This window comes from Hibiscus syriacus, unplaced genomic scaffold (genome assembly GCF_006381635.1).
Source record: "Hibiscus syriacus cultivar Baekdansim isolate YM2019G1 unplaced genomic scaffold, ASM638163v2 tig00117012_pilon, whole genome shotgun sequence".
In the NCBI taxonomy this organism is placed as follows: Eukaryota; Viridiplantae; Streptophyta; class Magnoliopsida; order Malvales; family Malvaceae; genus Hibiscus; species Hibiscus syriacus.
In genome coordinates, this window is record NW_024063524.1 from 1,687,856 (window position 1) to 1,714,344 (window position 26,489).

At 33.4% G+C, this 26,489-nt stretch overlaps 1 pseudogene; it reads right to left on the reverse strand.

Annotated features, from left to right (window-relative positions):
• Positions 1-21,199, reverse strand: part of LOC120195333 — a 48,667-nt pseudogene extending 27,468 nt beyond the window's left edge.
• Positions 21,200-26,489: the final 5,290 nt, after the last annotated feature.

Here is a 26,489-nt window from a genome sequence, read left to right on the forward strand (position 1 = left end):
TTTGTTCTTTTTAATAATTAAAAGGGATTCGTGGTCGGTTACGTTTAGGGAAGGATTAGCACCCCTACAACGCCCAAAATTAGTACTTTTTAATTATAAATTGCCTCTAAAATTTAAGAATTCAAATATTTAATTTATAATTCTGTTATCTCAAATTTATTACTATAATTTTTAAGAAAATCTATTAATTTATATATATTTATAAATAAAATATTTATTTATTTAGAAATATCAGAAAAGGACTTCTAGGTGCCTTAAGACAGTTCTTTTCTTCGATATTAAATATTAACAATATAATAATTTAAATAAAATTAGATTATAATTTTTTTTATAATATTTAATTTTAAAATACCAGAATAGGACATCCAGTTGTATTAAGAATGCCCTTTTCTTTGATATTGAAAAAAAATAAATATTAAAATATGATAAAAAAATAATAATTTATATAAAATCAAATTAAGATTTAAAATAAATTATTATTTATTATATATATATTTATATGACTATATAATAATAATAAAAATAATATTTAAATATATAAACAAGTAAAATTAAAACATAATTAAACAATAATAAAAATAAAATTAGAACTATATATTTAAAAGCAGTAAAACTTTATGATAAATGAAAATATTTAAAATTAGTGACTAAATTATAATCTAATAAAATTAAACCTAATTCATGATTAATTATTTAAAATTACAGGGATTAAACATGCTATTCTTCTTATTTATTAATTTGGTGACTAAAATAAAATTATATAAAATTCATATATCAAATTAAAATAAATTAAAATATGTTGTTCGGGGTTTAAAATATCAATTATTAAAATTAAAGGACTAAATATGTTATTTATCCTAAATATATTATTTTAATATAAAGGACTAAAATAAATAAAATTAAAATTAAAGAACTGAATTAAAAGGATTATAAATTGATTTAGTGACTAAAATGTAAGGATTACAAATTAGGATGGCTGCGGAAAGGGTTTAACTTTTAGTTAATTACAGACAGACCCCTCCCCAAAACGGCGTCGTTTGGGGAGGGCTATTTAAGCCCCTAACCGGTTGGCCCGAAGGGCCAGCTCTCATTTCTCTCATTTTCTTCCTCTCTCTAAACTGAGAGAGTTTAAACTCTCTCTCGCTTCTCTCTAGCTTCCCTCATCGGAGGGAAGCCGGTTACCGGGCGGCAGCCGTCTGTCGCCGTAATCCCCACCGTCGGCCACCGTTTTCGGTGGTCGGAAAACACCAAAATTTCCCAAACCCTAGATCCAAGTACCCTAAACCCGATTTCACCCTTCTTTTATCCTAAAAAGTTATGGATTTTCCTAGATCTAAGGAAAATACCTTCGGTATTTTTGGTTCTCAGGCGCCGTTTGGGGTTCTCCGGTAAGGTAAACTCTTCCTTCTCTCTTCTCGGTTTGATTGCTGGTTGTTGTGAGTTGGTCTTTATTTTTTTTTTGTATCTTTGCTCTCTATTTGGTTGCTCTGTGGCTGTTGGGTTCTTTTCTTCACAGGTTCGGTGGTGGCTTTATAGCCATCACCGACGCTTGTCTCGGACCGGGTAAAAGAGTGGAGTTCGGTGAGTCACCGAACTTCCAGTGCTGACTCACCGTTAAGGGCAACGTGTGCGGCTATGGCTTGGCCTTCTGGATCCTTCGGTTGGCGTCGTGGTAGCGTGGTAGCAGAGGTTGGCGAACGGCGGCCGCGTGGTCCCTAGGGTATCATTACCCTAGGGTTTGTTCTGGATGAGTGTGGGCCGTTGGATCTCTCAGATCCAACGGCTGAGATTGAGGCGGCTGGAGAAGCTGAAATCCCTAATCTAGTTTAGGGTTTCTTTTGGGCTAGCTCAGTTAGGCTAGAATTGGGCCTCCGGGATTTGTAATTGGGCCATGTAATCTGGGCCTGTTTGTAATAATAATAATATTAATAATAAAAATGTATAATAAATAATAATATAATAATAATAATAATATAAATAAAAATCAGGACAAAAATTTAGTGTCTACAACCACAAAGTCAATATTATATATTACTGGTCCGATCAATAATGGTATTTCCATTATTCCCATTACTTCCTTTTGAGTTCCATCAAAAGCTTGCACTATATTATGATAACTCTTCATGTGCGATTTATCTATCGTCATTCTTTGAAGCGTAACCAAAGGCATCAAATTAAGATCAGATCCATTATCAATTAGTACTCCCGGCAACACATGGCCATGACAATGTGTGGTAATATTTAAAGCTTTCACTGATCTCATTTCGTCTTCAGGTATTTCATCATCGGTGAACGTTATGTAATTATTAGCAGCTATGTGCCCCACAATCCTGTCAAGCTTGTTGAGAGATATATCTTCAGGGATAAAGGTTTGATTAAGCATTTTAATCAAGGCATTTCTGTGTGCTTCTGAATTCATCAACAGATCAAGAATTGAAATCTGTGCTTGCTGTTTATGTAGATGTTCAACCACACTATATTCGCTATGTTTCAGAAATTTCAAAAATTCTTGCGCTTGTTTTTTTGTTACGGGCTCATTGACTGCTGGCGAGGATTCATCATCAAATACCTTTTGGGGTATCACTGTATCTTTTCCCTTTTTTTTGCCTGTTCTGATGCATTTGATATCTCGGGAGAATAACACCTCTCGCTTCTTGTAAAGAATCCAACTTTACTTACTGCTTCAGATGTCGAATCCATACTCTGTACTTTCTCTTCTGTATTTTCCAGAGAAATAGATCCTCCTACCATTGAAACATTAGTAGTATAATTCCAAGGTACCCTGCGGGTATCCTTATATGGAAATGGTGAAGGAGTTGTGTTCACTGTAGATGATTTCACAGTGATGATCACGAGATCACTTGTTCTCTGTTTAGGTTTAGAATCTTCTGATGCGCAAATCTCATCTTCTCTTTTTCCTGGTTCTTCTTCAAAGAACTCTATCTCTTTGTCATTCATCAATTTTTACACCAAATCCCTATATTCAGGGCATAGTTGAATTCCATGTCCCCTTTCTTGATGATATTCACAATAATTTTCGCCTTCATTAGGTTTTGGCTTGAATTATTGCTGAATCATACCAGATAGGGAGAGTTGTTGAAATATCCAACTAAAGGGAGATTTAATTTCATAAACATCGGTTTTGGATTTCTTTTTGTTCTCTTCTTGGATTGTATTCACGCTTTTATCTCCATGATTTGGCAGCGGATGATTTGACGTAGCTGGTGAATTGAATTCCAGTTTCCTAGTATTAATCAAATTTTGGACCACTCTTTTAAATGCCAAAGAATTTTCAATAGAGTGACCCGTAATTCCGTCATGATAAACATAGTGTGCTTTCACATCATACCATGGAGGGAATGGTGGTTGCATGGGAATCAAAGGATAGGGCCTTATGACATCTTCCTTTAGCAGCGAATCATAGATCTCTGCATAGGGTACTGGTACTGGTGCAAAAGAAGGCCTCTTATTTTCCCTTCGAGATTCTCTGGATTCCGTTCGATTAGTGTTTGTTTCCTCCTTCTTAACCCTTGGTTGGGTTATCGTAACACTTTTTGAGGTATCCTTGTTGTAGGCGTTCGTATTGTTAACTTCATTCTCCCATTTTCGATACATGGGTCTTTTAGAACTAGACCCTTCACTTGATTCCATTTTGCCACTTTTCAAGACATTTTCAATGAGTTCTCCAGAAATGACCAGATCTACAAAATTTTTGGTTGCGTTCCCCATTAAATGGCTTAAATAGGGAGCCTTTAAAGTGTGGACAAATATCATTGTGGCTTCTTTTTCTGATAAAGGTGGTTAAACTTGGGCCGCTGTGTCACGCCATCTCTGGGCATACTGTCTGAATGTTTCATTGTTCTTTTTTTCTAGATTTTGGAGAATCCATCTATCAGGGATCATATCTGTCACGTGGCGGTATTGCTCTAGGAATGCTTTTGCCAGATCTTTCCAGGATCTAATGTTGGATTTGGTCAGTTGAGTATACCACTTTAGGGTTGGTCATGCCAAGCTATCTTGAAAGCAATGAATTAACAATTTCTCATCTTTCACATGTCCTGCCATTCTGCGATAAAACATGGTAATGTGGGACGAAGGGCATGTAGTACCATCATATCTTTTAAATTCAGGAACTGTGAACTTAATGGGGATGATTAAGTCTGGGACTAAGCTCAATTCACTATTGTCAAACCCAAAGAATGATTCAGTTACTTCTACGGATTTTATTCGTTCCTCTAATCTCTTGATATGTCTAGTCAATTATTCATTAACTTTTTTTTTCTCATTCAGCTCATTCAAATCTGGAATTAGATGCTCAGCATTAAATTCCCCTATCTTCACATCTGATATAAGCGGATTTTTGCTTAAAGACGCATGATCCACTTTTTGATTTTCATGTGGTTTGGTCTCTTGAAGTGTCGATGTGCGAGCATGGATTTGCATAGGTATGATGCAAGAATGATAAACCAGTTCCAGCGTGAAACCTAAAGGATACATAGGTTCCTGGTCGAAAGGTACAACATTTTCATGAATTTTTCCAATGGTAGCTTGCTTCCTGAGCATTTCTTCTATTTTTTGCATCATATTGTCTTGTGAATTTGCAATGCTGGATTTAATCTTCTCTAACTTCATTATCATTTCTTCTTGTTCTTTATTATGTTGTTCCTCAAGACGTTGTATTTTATCCTCCATGATTTTCTTAGTAGCTTGTCTAGTACCGTAGTGATGTTGAATTTCTCGTTTAGCCATGATAACTGCGATTGAAAATCCTTTTGATAATATTTTTTTGAATTTTATTTAATGAATGTTTATCTTAAGGTAAAATAAAAATAATGATTATTTATAAAGAAAATAATGCAATGAATAATGAATGTATGCAAAATGAATGTATGCAAAAGGTATTGATCCCAAAAGTTAACTGTCATAGAACAACTTCCATCGGCATACAAAAGTTTCTATATAATAGTTCATAACTACAGATACGACATAGTTTTCCTATTAAGCTCTATGATTTCCTTCATCAGCCATGACATCTTCTTTCCAAACTTAGAAACTAGATCAACATGATGCTCAATAATCTTTGCTTCAATAACTAACTCCCCAATATATCTGGCAACTTCGCTCATTTGTACCATGGCCTCGAATACCATACTGCTTCTTTCTTCATTTTTTTCTTCATAGAAATCAGTTGATTTTTGCCATTGTTCATTAGTTCCCTCAAGAGTTTGCTCTAACTCAGTAATTCTGACTGGACAACTGTGCAGAGTATTTTCAAGATCTCGGATTCTTCTTCGTAGCAAAGCGTTCTCCTCATAACTTTCTTTAAGATCACTAGGTCCTAGACGAACCTTCTCTTGGAATAATGATTCTTCAAGTTGCAAGATGTAAGCATTAAACTCAGTCTTTTTGTTTCTAGACTGATCCAAATCCTCTTCAAGTTTTGTTTGTGCTTCTTGTGTCCTTTGATTAAGCTTCTGGATTTGCACATTCTTGTTTCTACACCATTGCATCCAATTATTGGCCACCTCTTGCTCTACTTCGAGTCTGATATTGAAGTTCTTTTTCTCCAACTCCCATTTTTCCTTTTCAACATCGAACTCTTCAATCCTTTGGCCCCTGACTTCAAGTTCGGGAATCAGATTATTCATTTCAGATTTAAATCCCTTGAACATGGTATTTTTCTCATCCTCAAATCTTTCAAGCATGTCATTCTTCATATCTTCTAATTCTTTGGCTCGATACCTTTCTTTCTGCATTTCATTTATAATCTCGTGGCTTTCAGCCTTGTGCTTTATAATTCGCTCCCTTTTGTCAACCTCAAAATCCTCTATTTTCTGCTTTCCTTTCTCAAGGCTTTTGAATAAACGACTATTCTTTTCTTTCAAATCTTCAACTCAACATTTCTCAATGTTCAATTCTTTGGTCATCTGTACTGTTGCTCTGCTCGATCCTGATGCTCTCCAGGATTTGTGTAGCTCATGGTAATTCTTCTTTAATGTTCTGAATTCACCATCAATTTTTTCTTTGTTTTCCCTCGGCATTGCACATTGTGTTGAATGAAAATCAAGGTCAACGCCCAGCATAGCTTTATCTCGTCTCATTTGCTTTAATTCTTTCGACCAACCTTCTCTTTCTATTTCAAACTCAGCTCTTAGGATTTCGATCTCTGATGGAACTGCCTGAATGTTATCTTCCATAGAGATATCCTCATTTTGGTCTGGTAGAGGAATATTTTCATTTTTCCTGACAGACCTCCATTCCTCATAATCAGGAGTTAACATTACTTTTGCTGCTTTGGCTCGAATATAGAAAGTTGTTTTCCAAGCTGTAACGACATCCATGATGTTTCTTTTGTAATTTTTGCTATGAAAGGCGAACTCAGACGAATGTAATCCAATAGTGATAGGAACAAATTGACGACCCTCGTACTGCCTTATGACCAGAAGTGGTGCATATCCAATTCCTTCCCACAAGTCTAGCAGCATTACCCAGTTGTAGTCACCACATTTGTAAAACAAATTCCCTTTGAATTTTCCACGGGGCGCGCCAAACGATGTCATTACTTTGCATATTTCGAAGGGCATTTATCCACATATCTTTCGTTATTTCTTTTGGCCATTCTTGCTCCAGAAACTCTTTCAACGGTGAGTAGTCCGTAATAAAGTGACGGTAAGAGACCTTTTCTGTCCTTCAAAAATGGCTACGGATCTATACATATAACAATTGTGCACATCCCGAAAATCGTCCACCTCCCAGCCTTCTAAAAGCACTTAACGACCGAAAAGTCTCTGCTAGAATTGCAGAAGCTGGATTGACCTTTTTTGGTAACTGCTAAAACAAATCTACTACTGCACCTTCAATGTATCCCAATGCTTTCGGGAAGATGACCATACCATATATACCTAGAGCAAAGAGATCAAATCGTACTTTATCATCTAGATAACTCTGAATAATTTCTTTGATGTTGGTCCAAGCAATGCCTTCTCATTCGCCCTTTTGTTTCGTACAGACCATTACCCATTCCTCTCGTACTCCTGCAATCTTTGCTAATTTAACTCGGAAAGGTTGAGTTTTAACTGACCTTGAATAAATTCGATTATCTAAAGCCCCTTCTATATGTAGCAAAGTTGTATACTCTTCAATAGTAGGAACCAAGTCATCCTTATTGAACGTGAAGCAAATATACCTTGGATTCCAGAATTGAATCAGGGCTCAAAGCAAGTCATCATCAACTTCGACATTAAGCAAATATGGGATGTCCCCATAATACTGATAGAACTGTAGCTTTCTATTTGAATCCAAACTCTCCCAAATGCCTCGCAAATCTTGCATATCATTTCTTTTTAAAGAAACCGGAGCATAACTTGCTAACTCAGGTACATAATCATCCTGCAGACTGTCTCCCCCTTGTCTCTGTAAGTTTTCATACCACTGTCTTACTTCTGAGTTTTGAACTATTTGATTTGAACACTTTTTATCCATAGATGAAGGTTTTCCAATGAGACGATTAACTCGAAGATCAATACCTTTAATCATGTATGATGCTATGCAAACAGCAAAAATAACAGAAAACATAAAAAAATGAATTAGTTCAAATAATAAAGAAGGAAAAATTTAATTTAATATCTACCCAAATATTTCTACTTAGAGCATGCTTTCTACATAACATAGTTTAAATAATCTATATTCACATGTAATTTATTTAGCAGAGAAATAAATAAATTAAAAGTAAAAAGTTAGAATTCATTTCTCCTTCGTTTACACCTATTTTGGACAAAAGTTTAGCATGGCTTCAGATCGAAAGAGTTTCTAGGGTTTATTATATGCAGAGTTTTAGTTCTAAGAGTAAAGGTACCCAAATTGTCCTTGTTAGTACCCCCTTGGGCTGCCAACCCTCAATCCTAGTCCACTACAGACTTAAGCGGATCGATTTCAATTTGAGGGGACACACTTCTCTATGCCTGACACTGAGAATAAATTCTCACGAAGACATAGAGCATATGAACCCCGAAAGCTACTTGCTAGGTCTGACACGGAGAATAAATTCTTACGAAGACGTCGCTTTCACTCCCACTTAAAAGGGACAAGCTTGATTATAAAGCTTATGTTATGCAATGCAAGTGATGTGTGTGAGGAGAAATGTTCAAACCTCTGACAAAAAAATAAATAATGAAATTAAATACTTCAAAATAAAATAAAAAAATTAAAAAATAATATATATAAATATTATGAAAATAATAAGTATATATAAAAATTTTGAAAAGAAATAATTATAAATTAAATATATGAATTTTTAATTTCTAATTAATAGAGACAATTTATAATTTATTTAAAAGCTTGACCAATCCCCGGCAGAGTCGCCAAGCTATCGTAACCGATTTTTACCCGGGCACGAAATTTTTACTTGACAGGGAAAATAAAAATGAATAAATAAATAATTTTGATTTAAAAAATATTTTGGGAGTCGCCATTGACCTTTTTGGGTTAGGTAGATCAAATACCTAAAAACAATCTTTTAAAATAGTTTTTAAGAAAATATAATTTAAAAGATAAATTGATCTGTCTATAACCAAAATTTTTTAATAATAATAAAAAAAGGATTTGTGGTCGGTTACGTTTAGGGAAGGATTAGTACCCCTATAACGCCCCAAAATTGGTACTCATTAATTATAAATTGTCTCTATTATTGGAAATTTAAGAATTCAAATATATATTTAATTTAAAATCTTGTTATTTCAAATTTATAATTTTAAGAAAATCTATTAATTTATATATATAAATAAGATATTTATTTATTTAGAAATATCAGAAAAGGACTTATAGGTCTTCTAGGTGTTTTAAGACAGCTCTTTTCTTAATATTAAAAAATAAATAAATATTAAAACATTTATCTAAAAAATAGATATAATTGATAAAAGTAAGATATTTATTTATTTAAAAATATCAGGAAATAGACATCCAGTTTCTTTAAGATTGACCTTTTTTAATATTGAAAAATAAATATATATTAAATATAATTATTTTTCTTAAAATTAATTTATAAAATTAAATTTATGAATAGGATTTTAAATAAAAAATAAATAAATTTATATTTATTATATATATATATATATATAATAATAATAATAATTAAATATATTGAAAATAAACATATAAAATTTAAATATAACTAAACGGTGACTAAAATAAATAAAATTAAAATTATATATTTAAAATATAAAAAGAAATAAAACTTGTAATTAAAAATAAATGAAAATATTTAAAATTAGTGACTAAATTATAACATATTAGAATTAAATATCTAATTAGTAATTAAGTATTTAATATTACAGTGGCTAAACATGTTATTTTACTCATTAATTAATTTAGTGACTAAATTAAAATTATATCAAATTCGAATATCAAATTAAAATAAATTAAAACATGCTTTCGGGACTATAATATTATTTAACAAAATTATTATAGTCTTTTTAGTTATTTTCCCTAAAATTATATATAAGTAAGTTAATGACTAAATTATGAAATAAACAAATTAAGCGGCCAAATTAAAATGATTATAAATTTGATTCCAGAGACTATAATGTAAAATTATAAAACTAAGGGACTACGGATGGGGTTTGACCTTGAAAAAATTACACATAGACCCCTCCCCAAAACGACGTTGTTCGGGGAGGGGTATTTAAACCCTAAACTATACGGCCTTAAGGCCATTTTTCATTTTCTTCTTTCACCTTCTCTCTCTAACTGAGAGAATGAAAAATTCTCTGGCTTCTCTCTAGTTTCCCTCACCGGAGGGAAACCGGTCATCGGCCGGCAGCCGTCTGCCGTCGCCAACCTTACCGTCGGGCACCGTCGCCAGTGGCCGAAAAACACCAAAATTTCCCAAACATTAGATCTGAGTACCCTAAACTCGATTCCAACCTTCTTTTATCCTAAAAAGCCATGGATTTTCCTAGATCTAAGGAAATACCTTCGATATTTTAGTTTCTCAAGCGATGTTTAGGGTTCTCCGGTAAGGTAAGCTCTTCCTTCTCTCTTCTCAGTTGGTTGTTGGTTGTTGTGAGTTGGTCTCTGGCTTTCTTTCGTTGCCCTCTGTTCTTTTTCTGTTTGTAAGTGTGATGAGGCTTTGTAGCCATCCCGATACTAACCTCAGACCAGGTAATAGGATGATATCCTGGTGAGTCACCAAACTATGTGGTGACTCACCATATAGCAGTTGTCATGGACGGCCGGTGTAGACCTTCTGGAGGCTTCGTCGAGGAGTCATGGAAGCGGTGGAACGTCGACAGCGACTGGACGAGACATCTGGCAGAGACGACGACGCGTGGCCCTAGGGTTATGATACTCTAGGGTTTTCATCTAGTGGCTTCTGGACCGTTGGATCTTGCCAGATCCAACGGTGGATAGCTGATGGTGGTTGGGGATGAGATACAAACCCTAAATGGGTTTAGGGTTACAAATTTAGGTCAATTTTTGGTTTGGGCCTGTAATATGTAATTGGGCCGGTCTGGTTTTGGGCTTGTAATGTAAATAATAAATTGTTTATTAATAATAATAATAATAATAATAAAATTATAAAATAATAATATTAATAAATAACAATAATAATAATAAAAACAAATGGATGAAAAATTAGTATATTCACATGTTTTTGCTTAGAAACATCAATAACAACTGAAATCCAGCTCTTTGTGCTCTAATATCACACATATCATGAGCACAGCTCAAAAATTTAATTAGAGGTTCAATAAAATTCTTGGATGACATGGACATACTGTTGGGACCTTCGGCGCAGTGGAAACAAAACTCAACGGTCTCACCAGCGATCCAAGTACGAAAAACTGAAATCAGGAGGAAGAGATGCAAATACTTGACTATCAATATATCATTGTCACCTAAGTTACAAGAAAATATGATTCGACATATCATCTTGGTGATAAAATCTTTTATGTATTACATCTTTATGTCCTTTATATCTAGAATAGGCATAAGTCTTGGAATAGTCACACTTGTATAGCCCATCTATTGTTTCTTGATATCTAGAGTAGACTTTAATTAACGAATAGTTCATGATATCTCATATCAACTTATTCAAGCATGGCCATGTGTTTCTAGTCTTATTCAATCAAGTGGCCTGTGATTTATTTCCTATTATGTAGGAAGGACAAATCCTATCTTAATCATACACACCCACTACATATATTGAGATATATTCAATAACAGTCTTTATAGAGCAACCAGTTACAGAGTTTGTTTAGCTGCATCAAAACATACAACAATATATGTTGGGATAATATTGATCTCAAGTTTGAGGATCATACATATAGTCATCACCATGAGCAATGTTATGACTGTCACATAATAATCCAAGACATATGCTCATGGTGGGTCAATCCAATACATTGTTCTCTAACAATATAATCATGTATCAATTTTGACATCTCTATGTCAATGACAACTCGTTGTCATCAATCAATAACATGTTAGTCTTAAGCGTATTATTATTGTCCATGCCCATAATAATACTTGACTAGGGATCTTTTAATAATAGCAATTATGTCATTATTTGGACTTTATTATCTTCCAGTTTATGTTAAACACATATATATAACTGAAAATAATAGCGGTAATGCCTTTATTCAATAAAATCAGTAAATAAAAGTATTATTACAATCATTATATGATTGGTCTTTGGGCATACTCTAACAATCTCCCACTAGCACTAAGACCAATCACTCATATCTAATACCGAGTGACTCAGTGTGACAATCGTGCCTCTGCTGTGTAAGAGGCTTCGTTAAGGGATCAACAGTGTTGTCATCCGTGTGTACTCTACATATTTCCACATATCCTCGATCAATGGTCTCTCAAATGAGATGAAAGCGCCTAAGAATATGTTTGGATCGTTGATGAGATCTGGGTTCCTTTGCTTGTGCAATGGCTCTATTATTGTCACAGCGGAGTTCTACAGCATCTGATATGCTGGGAACAACCCCTAATTCCATTATAAACTTCTTGCTCCAAACATTCTCTTTTGCTGCTTCACTGGCTGCAATGTATTCAACCTCTATTGTAGAATTAGCTATTGTGTCTTGCTTCAAACTTTTCCAGCTCACAACACCTCCATTAAGACAAAACACAAAACCCGGTTGCGATCGTGAGTCATCCTTGTCAGTTTGGAAGCTGGCATTAGTATAACCTTTTATACAAAGCTTTTCCTCCCCTCCATAGACAAGAAATTTATCCTTAGTTCTTCTTAAGTACTTAAGGATATTTTTAACCGCAACCCAATGATTTTCACCAGGGTTCACTTGATACCAACTCGTCATGCTTAAAGCATGCGATACATCTGGTCGAGTACATATCGTGGCATACATGATAGAACCAATAGCCGAATCATATAGAATCTTATTCATCCGTTCTCTTTCTTGTGGAGTTGATGGACACATTTCCTTCCAAAGAGAAATGCCATGTCTCATAGGCAAAAATCCTTTCTTGGATTCTTCCATATTGAACCTTTTCAGCACTTTGTCTATATATGTACTTTGACTTAGACCTATAAGTCATCTTGATATATCTCTATAGATCTTAACTCCTAAGATATACGCTTCCTCACCCAAATCTTTCATAGAAAAAAAACTACTTAACCAAGTCTTAACAGACTGTAAAGTAGGTATATCATTTACTATGATGAGTATGTCGTCTACATACAAGATTAGGAAAGAAATAATGCTCCCACTAGCCTTCTTATAAACACAAGGCTCATCTTCATTTCTGATAAAACCAAACTCTTTGATTGCATCATTGAAACGAAGATTCTAGCTTCGAGGAGCTTGTTTTAGTCCATAAATAGACCTCTATAGCTTACAAACCTTTCCAGTATTTCCTGGAAAGACAAAACCTTCTGGTTGTGTCATATACACATCCTCTTCAAGTTTTCCATTAAGGAAGGCGATTTTGACGTCCATTTTCCAGATTTCATAATCATGGAATGCAGTTATTGCGAGAAGAATCCGGATGGACTTAAACATAGCTACAAGGGAGAATGTTTCATCATAGTCTACACCATGAACTTGTCGTAAACCTTTAGCGACTAATCGCCCCTTGTATATTTGTACATTACCATTTATGTCATTTTCTTCTTGAAAACCCATTTACACTCTATAGGTTTGACCCCTTCAGGTGGTTCAACCAAAGTTTATACTTGGTTTACTGAAATGGAATCCATCTCAGATCTCATGGCTTCAAGTCATTTCTCAGAGTCTGGGCTAGACACTGCCTCTTGATAAGTCTTGGGCTCATCTTGATCCATAAGAAGAACATCTCCATGTGTCATAACGAGAAATCCAAATCTCTCAGGTGCACGATGTTCTCTAGTGGATCTACGCAGTGATTGTGTTTCTAAATATGTTGAATACTCCTTAACAACTTGTGAAACATGCTCAACTTCAGGTTTATTTATATGTTGCTCTTGAACTTCTCCAAGTTCAATATTTCTACCCTTCCCTTTCTTTGAGAGAAATTCTCTTTTGAGAAAAACTCATGTTCGAGCAACAAACACTTTGTTCTCGTTAGGGTTGAAGAAATAATATCCCTTAGTTTCTTTAGGATATCCAACAAATATACACTTATGAGATTTAGGTTCGAGCTTTGTAGACATCTGATGTTTTATATAAGATTCCCAACCTTAAATCTTCATAAAAGACATACTAAGACATTTCCCAATTTATATCTCATATGTTGTCTTTTGAACTGATTTAGATGGAACACGATTTAGTGTGAAAGTGGATGTTTCAAGTGCATGTCCCCAAAAAAAAGTCAGAAGATCACTATGACTCATCATCGATCGAACCATGTCTAACAGTGTTCGATTCCTTCTTTCAGAAACACCATTCCACTGTGGTGTACTAGGTGGTGTAAGCTGTGAGACAATCCCACATTCTTTTAGGAGTTCATCAAACTCTATGCTTAAGTATTCTCCACCTCGATCTGATCGAAGTGCCTTAATACTCTTGCCTAGTTGATTTTGTACTTCATTTTTAAATTCCTTATACTTTTCAAGGGCTTCAGATTTATGGCGCATAAGATAAATATACACATACCAACTGAAGTCATCGGTAAAAGGAGCTTGTGTATTCATTGGTCCACATACATCACTATGTATTAACCCCAATAAATCACTTGCTCGCTCACCTTTACTATTAAAAGGAGCTTTAGTCATTTTTTCCAACAAGCAAGATTCGCATACATCATATTGTTCGAAAACAAATGAATCTAAGAATCCATCTTTATGGAGTTTTGATATGTGTTTCTCACTTATATGGCCTAAACGACAATGCCAAAGATAAGTTTGATTCGAGTCATTTGTTTTTTATCTCTTAGTATTTATGTTATAAATGGTGTTTCCTTGATCCAAAATATAGAGACCATTAACCATTTGTGTCGAACCATAAAAAACACTATCGAGATAAAAAAGAACAACAATTATTCTTAATAATAATCTCAAAACCAATCTTGTCCAAACAAGAAATAGAAATAATGTTCTTAGTCAAACTAGGCACATAATAAAAATCCTCTAAATTTAAATCAAGTCCACTAGGCAAAGATAAAACATATGTCCCTATAGCTAATGCAGTAACTCTTGCTCCATTTCCCAGCCGTAGGTCCATGTCTCATTTAGCCAGATTCCTTCTCTTTTACAATCCCTGTACAGAAGTACAAATATGAGAACCAAAACTGGTATCTAATACCCAAGAAGTAGATGTTGACAAATTAACATCAATAACATAAATACCTGAAACAAACGTTCCGTTTGCTTTTGCCTTCTTGACCTCTTCAAGGTAAACAGGGCAGTTTCTCTTCCAGTGTCCGGTCTTATCACAATGGAAACATTTTCCTTCTTTGCTAACTCCCCTTTTGGGCTTCAATGCATTTTTCCCTTTTGGTTTGGTCTTACCATTGCCCTTAGACTTTTCCACTACCTTTTTCTTTCCATTTCCTTTGTCCTTGTGGACCATCAGAATGGGCTTAGGTCTAAACTTTTTCATGTTACTTTCAGCAGTTTGTAACATGCCAAGTAACTATGGCCAAGTCTTGTTAATTTCATTCATGTTAAAATTAAGGACAAATTGGCTAAATCTATCTGGCAACGATTGTAGGATAACATCGGTATCCAATTCATCTTTGAGAGGAAATCCCAACTTTTCCAACGTTTGGATGTAGCCCATCATCTTGATGACATGAGCTCCTACAGGAGTTCCCTCTGCCATTTTGCATTGAAATAGAGCTTTAGAGGTCTCATATCTCTCTTGACGTGCTTGCCCTTCATATATTTCTTTGAGATTTTGAATTATCTCATATGCAACCATGTCCTCATGTTGCTTCTGAAGCTCAGGAGTCATGGTGGTAAGCATTAGACATCCAACATCTAACATATCATCCATATGTTTCTTGAATTTGTCTTTGTCAGCTTTTGAAGTATTAGATGTCGGTTCATCAGGAACAGGTTCCTCAATGACATATTCCTACATTTCTTGTTTGAGAAAAATTCACAAATTACGAAATCAGTCCAGGAAGTTTAGGCCATTAAGTTTATCCTTCTCAATGAGTGATCGCAATGATAAAGTGTTGTTTGCCATTAAATCTACAACAATGGAAATATTAAAGTAAGTAAATTTACTGAATTAAAATTTATAAATAGGACTTTATTTACAAATTACTCCCACTATTTTATTCAAAATTAAAAAACTCTCTTTGTTTTAATTTCAGAAAAATTCAACGAAAATTTTTCTAGTGGGTGAGGATCCATAATACATCAATTTCCTAAATCAGCTTTGGCTTTTCTTTTAGGATAGTGATTATTTAAGTAAGTAACACTTGACTAGTTACATCTCATGTAACTCCTCATTTTGGTGAACAACTTTTGTTCAAGTCATCTCATGATTTATCCAAATATTTAACCTCTAGGTTTCTAATCCTATTAGAATAATCTAGCTAAGTTATTACCAATATTTCAAACGGTGAATATCACTTGCTTATTCTTCGCGTTTAACCAAGATAGATTTATGTGCCATGTTTTTGCAAAGCCCACACAATATCGATCAAAGCCTTAACGAGGGTAAATATTGGACAGTTAAGTTAGCTTAGATTATAAAGAGGGATTTGCGTAATTATCTCATCATTGTTCGTTTTAATATTAGGACCTTATTGATCTCATCAATATTTATTCTTATTTTATCATTTGATGCATTGCATACATAACACATATAACAATAAATAAGATGCAATGGTTATAGCCCAAAACAATGACTAAGGTGGCCCATCCCAAGCCAATGGGAGAACCTAGAACCCTAAAGCCTAAGACTGCTCTCTAGACATCTTCTCGTCATTCTTCTGCTCCTTGTAAATCTTCATAGGTTTACAATTTTAAAAGAAACTCGTTTTACATACGAGGGAGTAAGATGAGAAGAAAAATACAAAAGAGATATAGAAAGGCACAACTCACAAACCGTATTTCAAATTAAATCATTATAAAGTGAACAAGGGCTATAACCATGCATGTCAAACACCGTGCAAAACAAACATATCATATATATATATACACATTCTTACGCCTTTGTTCAAAAAACAAAATTTAATATTGGCCTTCAATTTTTACTGCTGATGAGGGTCAAGGGGCAAAGCCCTAGCGCGACGGCCGGTGGGATTTTTGAAAAACAAAACTTCTGTTTCCATGGAAAAAACTTCACGATTTGATAACAATTATCAACAGAATCGTGCTTTTGGGATTTTCAATCCCGAAGGTTTTCTGCATCGGAACAACCATTGTTTCACTTCCAAACGCGATCTGCTATCGCACTCCCACAGATCATCCAATAACAAATCGATTGAAAAACATATTAACAAATTAACCGTTGTGGTTATCGATTCGAACAATGATATCAGCATATTTACCGAAATCGATAAAACTAGAACATGCATCTCATACATATCACATCAACCAAAAAATTTAACCCAAATTCAGATCGTACAAGTGGCTCTGATGCCACTGTTGGGACCGTCGACGCACCCCATGGCGCAGCAGAAACAAAACTCGACGGTCTCACCAGCGATCCAAGTACGAAAAACTGAAATCGGGAGGAAGAGATGCAAATACTTACAACGGGTTCCTTGAAAAACAACAATGACAACAGTGAATACTGGTGGTGTAGATCGGTTCGAATCGTAAGCCTCCACGAAATCACATCTCGACCTCTACTCAGTTCACCTGATTGAGAGCAATTTTGTTTTCCCCCAAAACCGTTTTGAGAGAAAATGGCTGAAGGTTTTGTGTGTGTTCTCTAAAACGGCTGCTAGACCTAACACACCCTTTTATAGCCAAGTTATCCTAATCATATTAGGAATTTTATTATTTTAAATTAATTAAATCTATATTTAATTAATTGAAATTTAATAATCCTTTTATATCCAAGTTACTCTAATTATATTAGGGATTTTATTATTTCAAATTAATTAATTCTACATTTAATTTATATTTAATTAATTGAAATTAAATATTTAGGATTATTAAAACATATACTTAATTAACTCTAGACATATTTTAGTATCGTACAACAAATTGTACATCTTTGCTCGTTTCAATCCTAGGATGTGACCCTATAGGTTCTTGTAACGTTAGCAGTAATTATTAGAACAATTCTAATATTACATACAATGAGTGACATCTAGCAATATATCATTGTCACCTAAGTTACAAGAAAATATGATTTGACATATCATCTTAGTGATTAACTCTTTTATGTATTACATCCTTATGTCATTTATATCTAGAATATGCACAAGTCTTGGAATAGTCACACTTGTATAGTCCATCTATTGTTTCTTGATATCTAGAGTAGACTTTAATTAACGAATAGTTCATGATATCTCATATCAACTTATTCGAGCATGGCCATGCGTTTCTAGTCTTACTTAATCAAGTGGCCTGTGATATATTTCCTATTATGTAGGAATGACAAATCCTATCTTAATCATACACACCCACTACATATATTGAGATATATTCAATAACAGTCTTTATAGAGCAACCAGTTACGGAGTTTGTTTAGCTGCATCAAAACATACAACAATATATGTTGGGATAGTATTGATCTCAAGTATGATGATCATACATATAGTCATCACCATGAGCAATGTTATGATTGTCATATAATAATCCAAGACATATGCTCATGGTGGGTCAATCCAATACATTCTTCTCTAACAATATAATCATGTATCAATTCTGACATCACTATATCAATAACAACTCGTTGTCATCAATCAATAACATGTTAGTCTTAAGCGTATTATTATTGTCCATGTCCATAATAATACTTGACTAGGGATCTTTTAATAATAACAATTATGTTATTATATGGATTTTATTATCTTCCAGTTTATGTTAAACACATATATATATAACTGAAAATAATAGCGATAATGCCTTTATTCAATAAAATCGATAAATAAAAGTATTATTACAATCATCATATGATTGATCTTTGGACATATTCTAACACATACAAGCTAAATCATCACATTTCAAATGATTTTTCATATCTTCAACAATCTTGTACTGTGATTCCCAGTCAAGCTCATGAAGGCTACATAGAGACTCCACTCCACATCCATTTTGCTTGCTTTGCTAGGATTTTGATATTGGCAAAGATCATCACTGGTCTGCTCTCGTATCATTGTTGAGCCATCAGCAACCTTGCTTCGTGATCCATCAGAATTATAACTGGTATCTAAAGATCCAATCGAGATATTGCTGATGTCCACTGAAAAGCGCTTATCATTTATAGAACTGCCAAAACTAGCTATGGAAGTGGAAGAATTTTCCAATGAGTGAAGCATATCTTAATGCAAGATTGGGTCCTAAATGGTGATTCCGTACTTTGTACACCATTTTGATATCAAATCCTTCATGACAGCATTTGGTGTCAATGACAGATGGGCCAGTTTCATTTCAGTTTTTGGACACTTATCATTACCATCATCAAACCACTTCTGGATCCAAACCCTTTCAAATGTTTGTCCGGAAGCAATAACAACAGGATCATACATCAATCTTGAACATATGGGGCATTTAAATTCCTCCGGAGGTGAAGCTCCACTTAACTTATCAGCTTGAGCATCATACTGCTTATACTCCTTACAAGAATCCACATCAACAGAGTGAGTGGATACAAAATTAATACCAGGGTTGTTAACTGTAAATGCTCCTTCATTATGATCAACTGCGTTGTCTGTTTGCTCTTCAATAATCCAATGACGGTACTTCCTCAAAAGATAAAAAAGATATTTTAAGATTTTCTTCTTTTGTACGTCAGTATCACCAACTTTTTCCAGCAATTTCTTAATAGACCTTTTCTCTATCAAGATGGCTGTTGAAGATGTAATATGGAGTTGTGATACTGCAGTTTGAAGAGCTCTCATTTCAGCATATTCCATTGAATCTGGCATTGCTGCTCCCTTCTGAAGCAACTCTCTAACAACCTTCCCAGCCCCCGCATCAAATTTATCAGGTATAAACTTTGCAGCACGCAAATCATCAACTATTTGAGAGATCTGCACTGACATTTCATTATCATCTTGATCACAGAACTGAACTTATGAAAAAAAAAGTATCTCAAACAAAAAATATAATTGATTTGACGGTAAGTTGATTCCAATGGGCCCTGGAAGTCAGGTTCAGGAAGAAAAATAGCTTTACGAAAGCAGGGTTAGGCATGCATCTGACCCTCATGAGCACCAAAAGAATTAGCTTCATTCACTTAGCTGCCCTTTTTCCTTTTAACCATCTTAAATTCCAATTGGGTTGGGAAAGGGGGGAGGCCAAAAGATATCAAAGAATGCAGAATTCTCGATTTCTTTTCAAAAATTGGTAAAGTTGAGGGAAGGAAACAAGTTTAAAATTAAATCAACAAGCAAACAAAAAGCATGGCTTTCTGGAAAATGTCCAAGTTTTAAAATTATCCAAATATGATATTTTGGCAATGTCCAATCATCCTCAATCACTATACTATCAGCCCATTTAAAAACACGTGGGATTCAATCAACCATTTACCGGCCACTTGCTTGGGACAATGGGAAAATACAATAAAAGAAATTATAAAGAAGGAAGATATGTAATTTGACAAACCTCAACAGCCAGCATAACTGGAACCATACTCTGAATCTGGCATAAACCTTGTTCCAACAAGTTCTTTGCTTTTTGACATCTTGAAACTATGGCATCTGTTGTTATTGCCTGAAAATAGTTGCAGAGAACTATCAACCAAATGATATTAACTTGATCAATTGAGTAAGTCATAATATAAAGAGATCATAATTTTCTATTTAAGCCCACAAACACCAACAAAGCATTCCATGGAGGATCTATCTCCATAAAAGAGGCCAATAATGCAAAATCTGAACACTTTGGAAGACTACATATCATAAGATATAAAAAAATAGGCACACAACATCCAGATACTCCTAGTTTTACAATAGCAATAAAACTTTCCTTCATGATAAGTGAGTCTATAAAAATGAAAATATGACTAATTAAAAAAACGCACCAGATACAGTTTACTTGACTCGATGCAGTACTGAAGAAGCAACTGTGCTTTCTCAATTGCATTATTCAATGAGCATAGTGCCTTTATTCCCGACGAGCATCTAGGTCGAGCGGCTTCAATCTCTGGAAAGATCCTTAGAAATCTATCAACAAACTTTCTAAGCTCCATGCACATCACGTGGTGCACCTACAATCAAAGCAAATTTAAGAAAATTTAAGCATATCTCGCAAAGGAGCATAATTACATTCAGTAACGATCAGACTACAGAGCTATAGTTTTAATTGTAAAGATATTGAAAAAAAATATAATTTTCAAAAACATAGGATGCAGATCAAATACAATTACTTCTATTGAAATTCCATGTTAGAACAGAAAAAGAGAACCGCATTCGGCAATTGTACCTTAAAGGAACTAGGATGGGAATAAGACGGAGTCTCCACAACTTCGGTAGTATCAGTCCCCATTTAAAAGATATATCCTCACCTATAAACAAAAAGACAAGTCAAATAGTTAAACAGATCAAGAACTGCAAACCACCTCATCTTCACAAGCTCTCGGACTTGCCACGCATCTATCAAGCAATAAAAGATGAAAACCTTTTTCTATATTGATTCTTCACACGACATTTTTGAAGTGTTGCTTTATGCTTTGCATTAACTATGTATCTTTAGCTCACAGACTTTGTGCTAAACTTCTCAACGAAGAAAGATATACAAAACATATCAACCTGGCATCCAGGGCTTGGTCCCCAACCCCCACCAATTAGCATGCTTGGTCACGATAAACATAACAGTATGAAAAATGGTTTTGACTTTTTATTTCATTAAGATGTAATAGTTGCTGCTAATCTTAAACCTTACAGGAATTGGAGAACATATAAGAGGGAAAAGGAGAGAAATTCACCTAAAGATAAGGCAACCAGAGCAATGAGGAGAATTTCTTTTCTGTGGATGCGAATTTTGAAGTTATAGAACAACACCAAAGGTAGAAGAACATGAACCAACAGAGATAAAAAGCAAAATAAAGAGTAAACTAAATCCTCGCAATTCAATTCAGAAGTAAAATTCTAGCAGCTCTACCATAGATAAGCAACCTAAGAAGAAAACAATAATTCAAAAAAAGCTTTAAGGATGAGCAAGCCGATTGCATAATCCCCTCCCTCAACAAAAAGTTTTTGTTTTCGGTTGCTTACGGGATAATCCTAACACTCAAAACTCCATCTTGGTAGTATTAATCATTAAAATTTAAAAAGAAAAGACTCCAAGAAAAGAAGATGATTGCCAATTAGAACCTTTAGCTTGTAGAAAAAGAAAAAAAAAACCCAGGAAGAAACAAAATATCTGGACAATGAAAGCCTTTACAAAGAAGTTGATGATGAAATTAGAAAAGGCACGAAAGTTTCTTAATTTTAATTCGTAGACAATCATAAAATAAAGATAAAAAGAAGACCCGTCAAAGGGCTATCCCTATCCTTGTACAATCTCCACTGATAGATATTCAGGCAAGGCATCACATTCTTCCAAGTCATTTTCAAGCTTCGCCGCTGATATTTTTCGAAGTTTTCAAACGTTTCTAACAGTTGCACCAGCTATCCCCTCACGCTTGTGGTGTATACGATTATATGCAACTGTTGATCTTACTCGCGGTTACTACTTTATTGAATCCAACGGGTGGCTGCGGGTTTAGGGGTGGCTCGTGACATTGACGTATCCACGCTCTGACATAGCAGTCTCTCTCGAACGGCCAAACTGCAAGGTAATTTCGTACATTTGATCGTGTATATTTTATATATTTTGATATGTTATATAATAAAGAGTAAAGTACACAAATGGTCCCCTAATTATAGGATACTATTTTATTAAATCTCTTAACTATTAAAAGTTACAAAATGGTCATTAGACTATTCATAATGTTCTAAACTTTTTTTTAAGTAAAGGGGCATTATTAATAAATGTTAATCTGTTGAATGTGATATGATAAAACTCAATCCCAGAATCTCAAACGACTATCATATCTTAGCTATCATGTTAACGTCCAACTTAAACAACCGTCAAATGTTTAACGAAAAAGGACTTAAACATAAACATAATGAATAGTTGGTGATCATTTTGTAACTTTAATAGTCGATGGACTTAACAAAGAAACATTATATAGTTGAAGGATCATTTTGTAACTTTTAATAGTTGATGAACTTAATAAAGCAATATTGTAATAAAATTAAAATATTTATACTTATTGGATTTTTTTATTAATTTGGGGTAAATACAAAGCAGTATTTGTTTAAGTATAACTCTCAACCTTTTAACATTAAACTCTCACACCCCTGATATCTATGGTGCTCAAACCCAAGTCATCAAAGAATAACAATAATTCATTTACTACGGATGTCGCTTGGTTCGTGCATACTTATTGGGATTTTGAATAAACCATGTTTATATAATTTTTAAAGTACTTTGATAAAAAAAAATAGTAAGTTTTCTTGTTTAATTTTATATAATTTAAAATGATATATTTTTATCAATTAAATTTGTGATGCAATAAGAAGAGATATTATTTTAATATTTGATAATGTTAAATTTCGGAAAAAATCTCAAGCAACTATTCTTTTTATTTTTATAAAAAATTTAAAAATTTCCTTTTTTATTTTATTAATAAATAATTATAATTTTAGTGACATTTAATTAAATAAATAATATGTTATAAATTAAAAAATTAGAAGTTAAAATAAATTAAAAATGTACAATTTTAAAATATATTAAGTGTTAAAGTTAAAAAAATCGATGCTTGATTTCATCACAAAAAAATAGGGACCTAATTATATTCCATTAAAAATTGCATATTTAATCGTATTATTAAAAAATAAAATATTTAATTATACCAAAAGTAAATATCACATAACACATAAATACTTATACTTATCCTTAATATTATGTTAATCTAGAATTTATGTCCTTTTAGTGGACTAAATAAAATAGTTGTTGGCCCTTAATGAATATAAATTGTAGTTATACTTCGCCCATGATTTGTTACCTAAGAGATTTCATATGTATCCCTAATTTGTTAATAAAATAATTATCTTTTATTTTGACATCATCTTATTCTTTTTTTTACTTAAAAGTAACAATCTTATTCTTTAATAAATATTTAAATAAATAAGACTCATAAGACCATTATAGCAAAATTTTTCAGATAAGATATCTAAAGAAAATTTTTATATTATATTATATTGACTTTAAATATTGTAGACATTTATTTTCATCCATATTTTTAATTTTTATTTTTATTTTTTTATTATATATATATATTAATAGTATAATTTTTGAAAATATTTTTTGAAAAAATATATAATTTTTAGAAAACGGATTTCGAAAATATATATTATATAGTTTTGAAAACGGATTTCGGAAATATATATATTATATAGTTTTGAAAACGGTATTCGAAAATATATATATCATATAGCTTTGAAAACGGTTTTCGAAAATATATATATTATATAGTTTTGAAAATATTTTGGAAATATATATATAATGAATATATATATATATTATATGGTTTTAAAAACAATTTTTAAAAACATATAATATATATATTTTCAAAAACTTTCAAAAAAAATTTCCAAAACTATATATTATATATATATATATATATATATATTATTTATTATTTTATTTATTATTCATTATTCCTTTTTTTATTTACGTTTTAGATCCCAAATGAAGTCCAACAAAGAGCCCAACCGAGTTTGGGCCTAACTTAGCCCAATCCCGAATTAGGGTTTCCACTACTTCAGCAAGGGCGCCGCATGGGAGGAACAGGTCACGCGCTTGAAAGTCGCGCGCCAATAGTTTCCAGTCACCGGTCGAAACGTCCAGCCGAAGAACCCGAGACTGCACCATCCCGGGGTTCTCAGTAAACTCACAACCACCACGAACCCACGTATTTCGGGTCTCAAAACAGCCAAAATCGAAGCTATAAAAGCCCCGGTTCCGATGAGGCCAAGCAATGGGGGAACATCGGAACACAACAGATCGAACATCGGCGAACCATATACACAACAAAAACAGTGCCAAATCAACATCAAAGCCACGCAAAAACCATCAGACCACAACCGAAAGCACAGAGAAAGCATAACGAAACCAAACACAAGCAACAGTCGGCCGAAATCGAAAACAACCAAACCAAAAATGTCAAGAAATAAAACATAAAAGGCAAGGTTTTGCCTCATCAAGGGTCGGCAAGAGCACGGAGGGATATCGTCGGAGAAAGGAACGTCGGGAAGCCGAGAAAACTCATCGAAAAATGTAAAAGTAAAAGTTTTTTCATTTAGATCTACAACAGCTCGGCTCGATTCAGGATAATCGGGCCTTGGATTTGTGTTCACAGGATCGAGGGGGCATTTTGAAGTAATGTTGTGCCGGTCAGCGCGATGGGGAGGCCATCGAAGGGTGGTCGAATTTCGGCCGAGAAGGGGACATTGAGAGAGTTTGGAAAGATGAGGGAGAAGGGTTTTCAGAGAAAATGAGAAAAATAAAGGGAAATGGGGGTTTGGCACATTTATATACGAGGACCTCTTTGCAATTAGAGGATTTTTAAATCCTTTCCGTCGTCCTTGTTATTTTGAAGCATAATTCAATTCGATCACCGTTTGTAATTTTGCCTTCGAATTTTCAATTTAATCAATTTGATCATTGTTTATATTTTTATATTTTACGAATTAACCCCCTAATTTTTTCTCTTGAAGTTCATTTTTAGCATTAATTTTAATCCATCAATTTCAATTCATTTCAATTTGGTCCTTTAAATTTTTAGTTATTCATTTTTCCCTTTTTAATTTTATCATTTTTTATGGGAAAAGTATAGTAATGGTCACTGAACTTTTCTAAATCTTTTATTTAGGTCCTCTAACTTTTAAAACTTGCAATACAATCCCCCAACATTTAGTCCGTTTACAATATGGTCCCCTAACAGTTATGTCGGGGACCATATTACAAATGCACTAAATGTTGAGGGGCCATATTGCAAATGGACTAAATATTGCGGGATTATATTGCAAGTTTTAAAAGTTGAGGGACCTAAATAAAAGTTTTAGAAAAGTTCAGTGACCATTATTGTACTTCACCCTTAATTTTGTTAAAGAGAGAAAATATTACTGTTAATATAACGCCTTGGAATTCTTGGAGTCATAATTTGTACTCTTCAAATATATAAAAATCAAGGCTCTCGAGATTGAGTCATGTGGTAACCGAATAGTAATAACAGATTAAGTTGCAAAGTGATCAAATTAGAAGGATTAAATAAAAGATTTCTCAAGGACAAGGAAAGAGTGAAGTGTTGTTGCTGAGATTAATTCAAGGAGCAAATAGCAATAAGACCATTTTTTACATGCAATAAGGAGGGATTTGACTCGAGTTAAAATGCTAGACGGGTTGCAAATGGGATAAGGATTAAATCGAACTCTGAACTTGATAAATTTAATTAAATTGACCTATAATTTTTCATTCGGTCAAACAGCTCCCTTAAAATAGTAGATTTGATTAAATTATTTTTGAACTTTAAAAAACAAATACAAAATTACTTATAAGATTAACACGTTAATTTTTAAAATTAAAACTTAAAACCCTTATCCTCTATGATATTGTCACCACTTTCCGTTGGCGGAATTTAATGATAGAGTTTTGAGTAACTTAAAATTTAAAAAGTTAGAGATTTAAATTTAAATTCTTGAAGGGTTCAGTTTATATTTATCAAAAAAATTGGGATCTAACTTTTTTTTTTTTGAAAATTTAAGAGACTTAATGAGAATTTTTAAAAATTATTGAAGGAATTTAATTAAGAACATTAAAAAAATTTAAGCTTTAATCTAAATTAATAAAAAATTTGTGT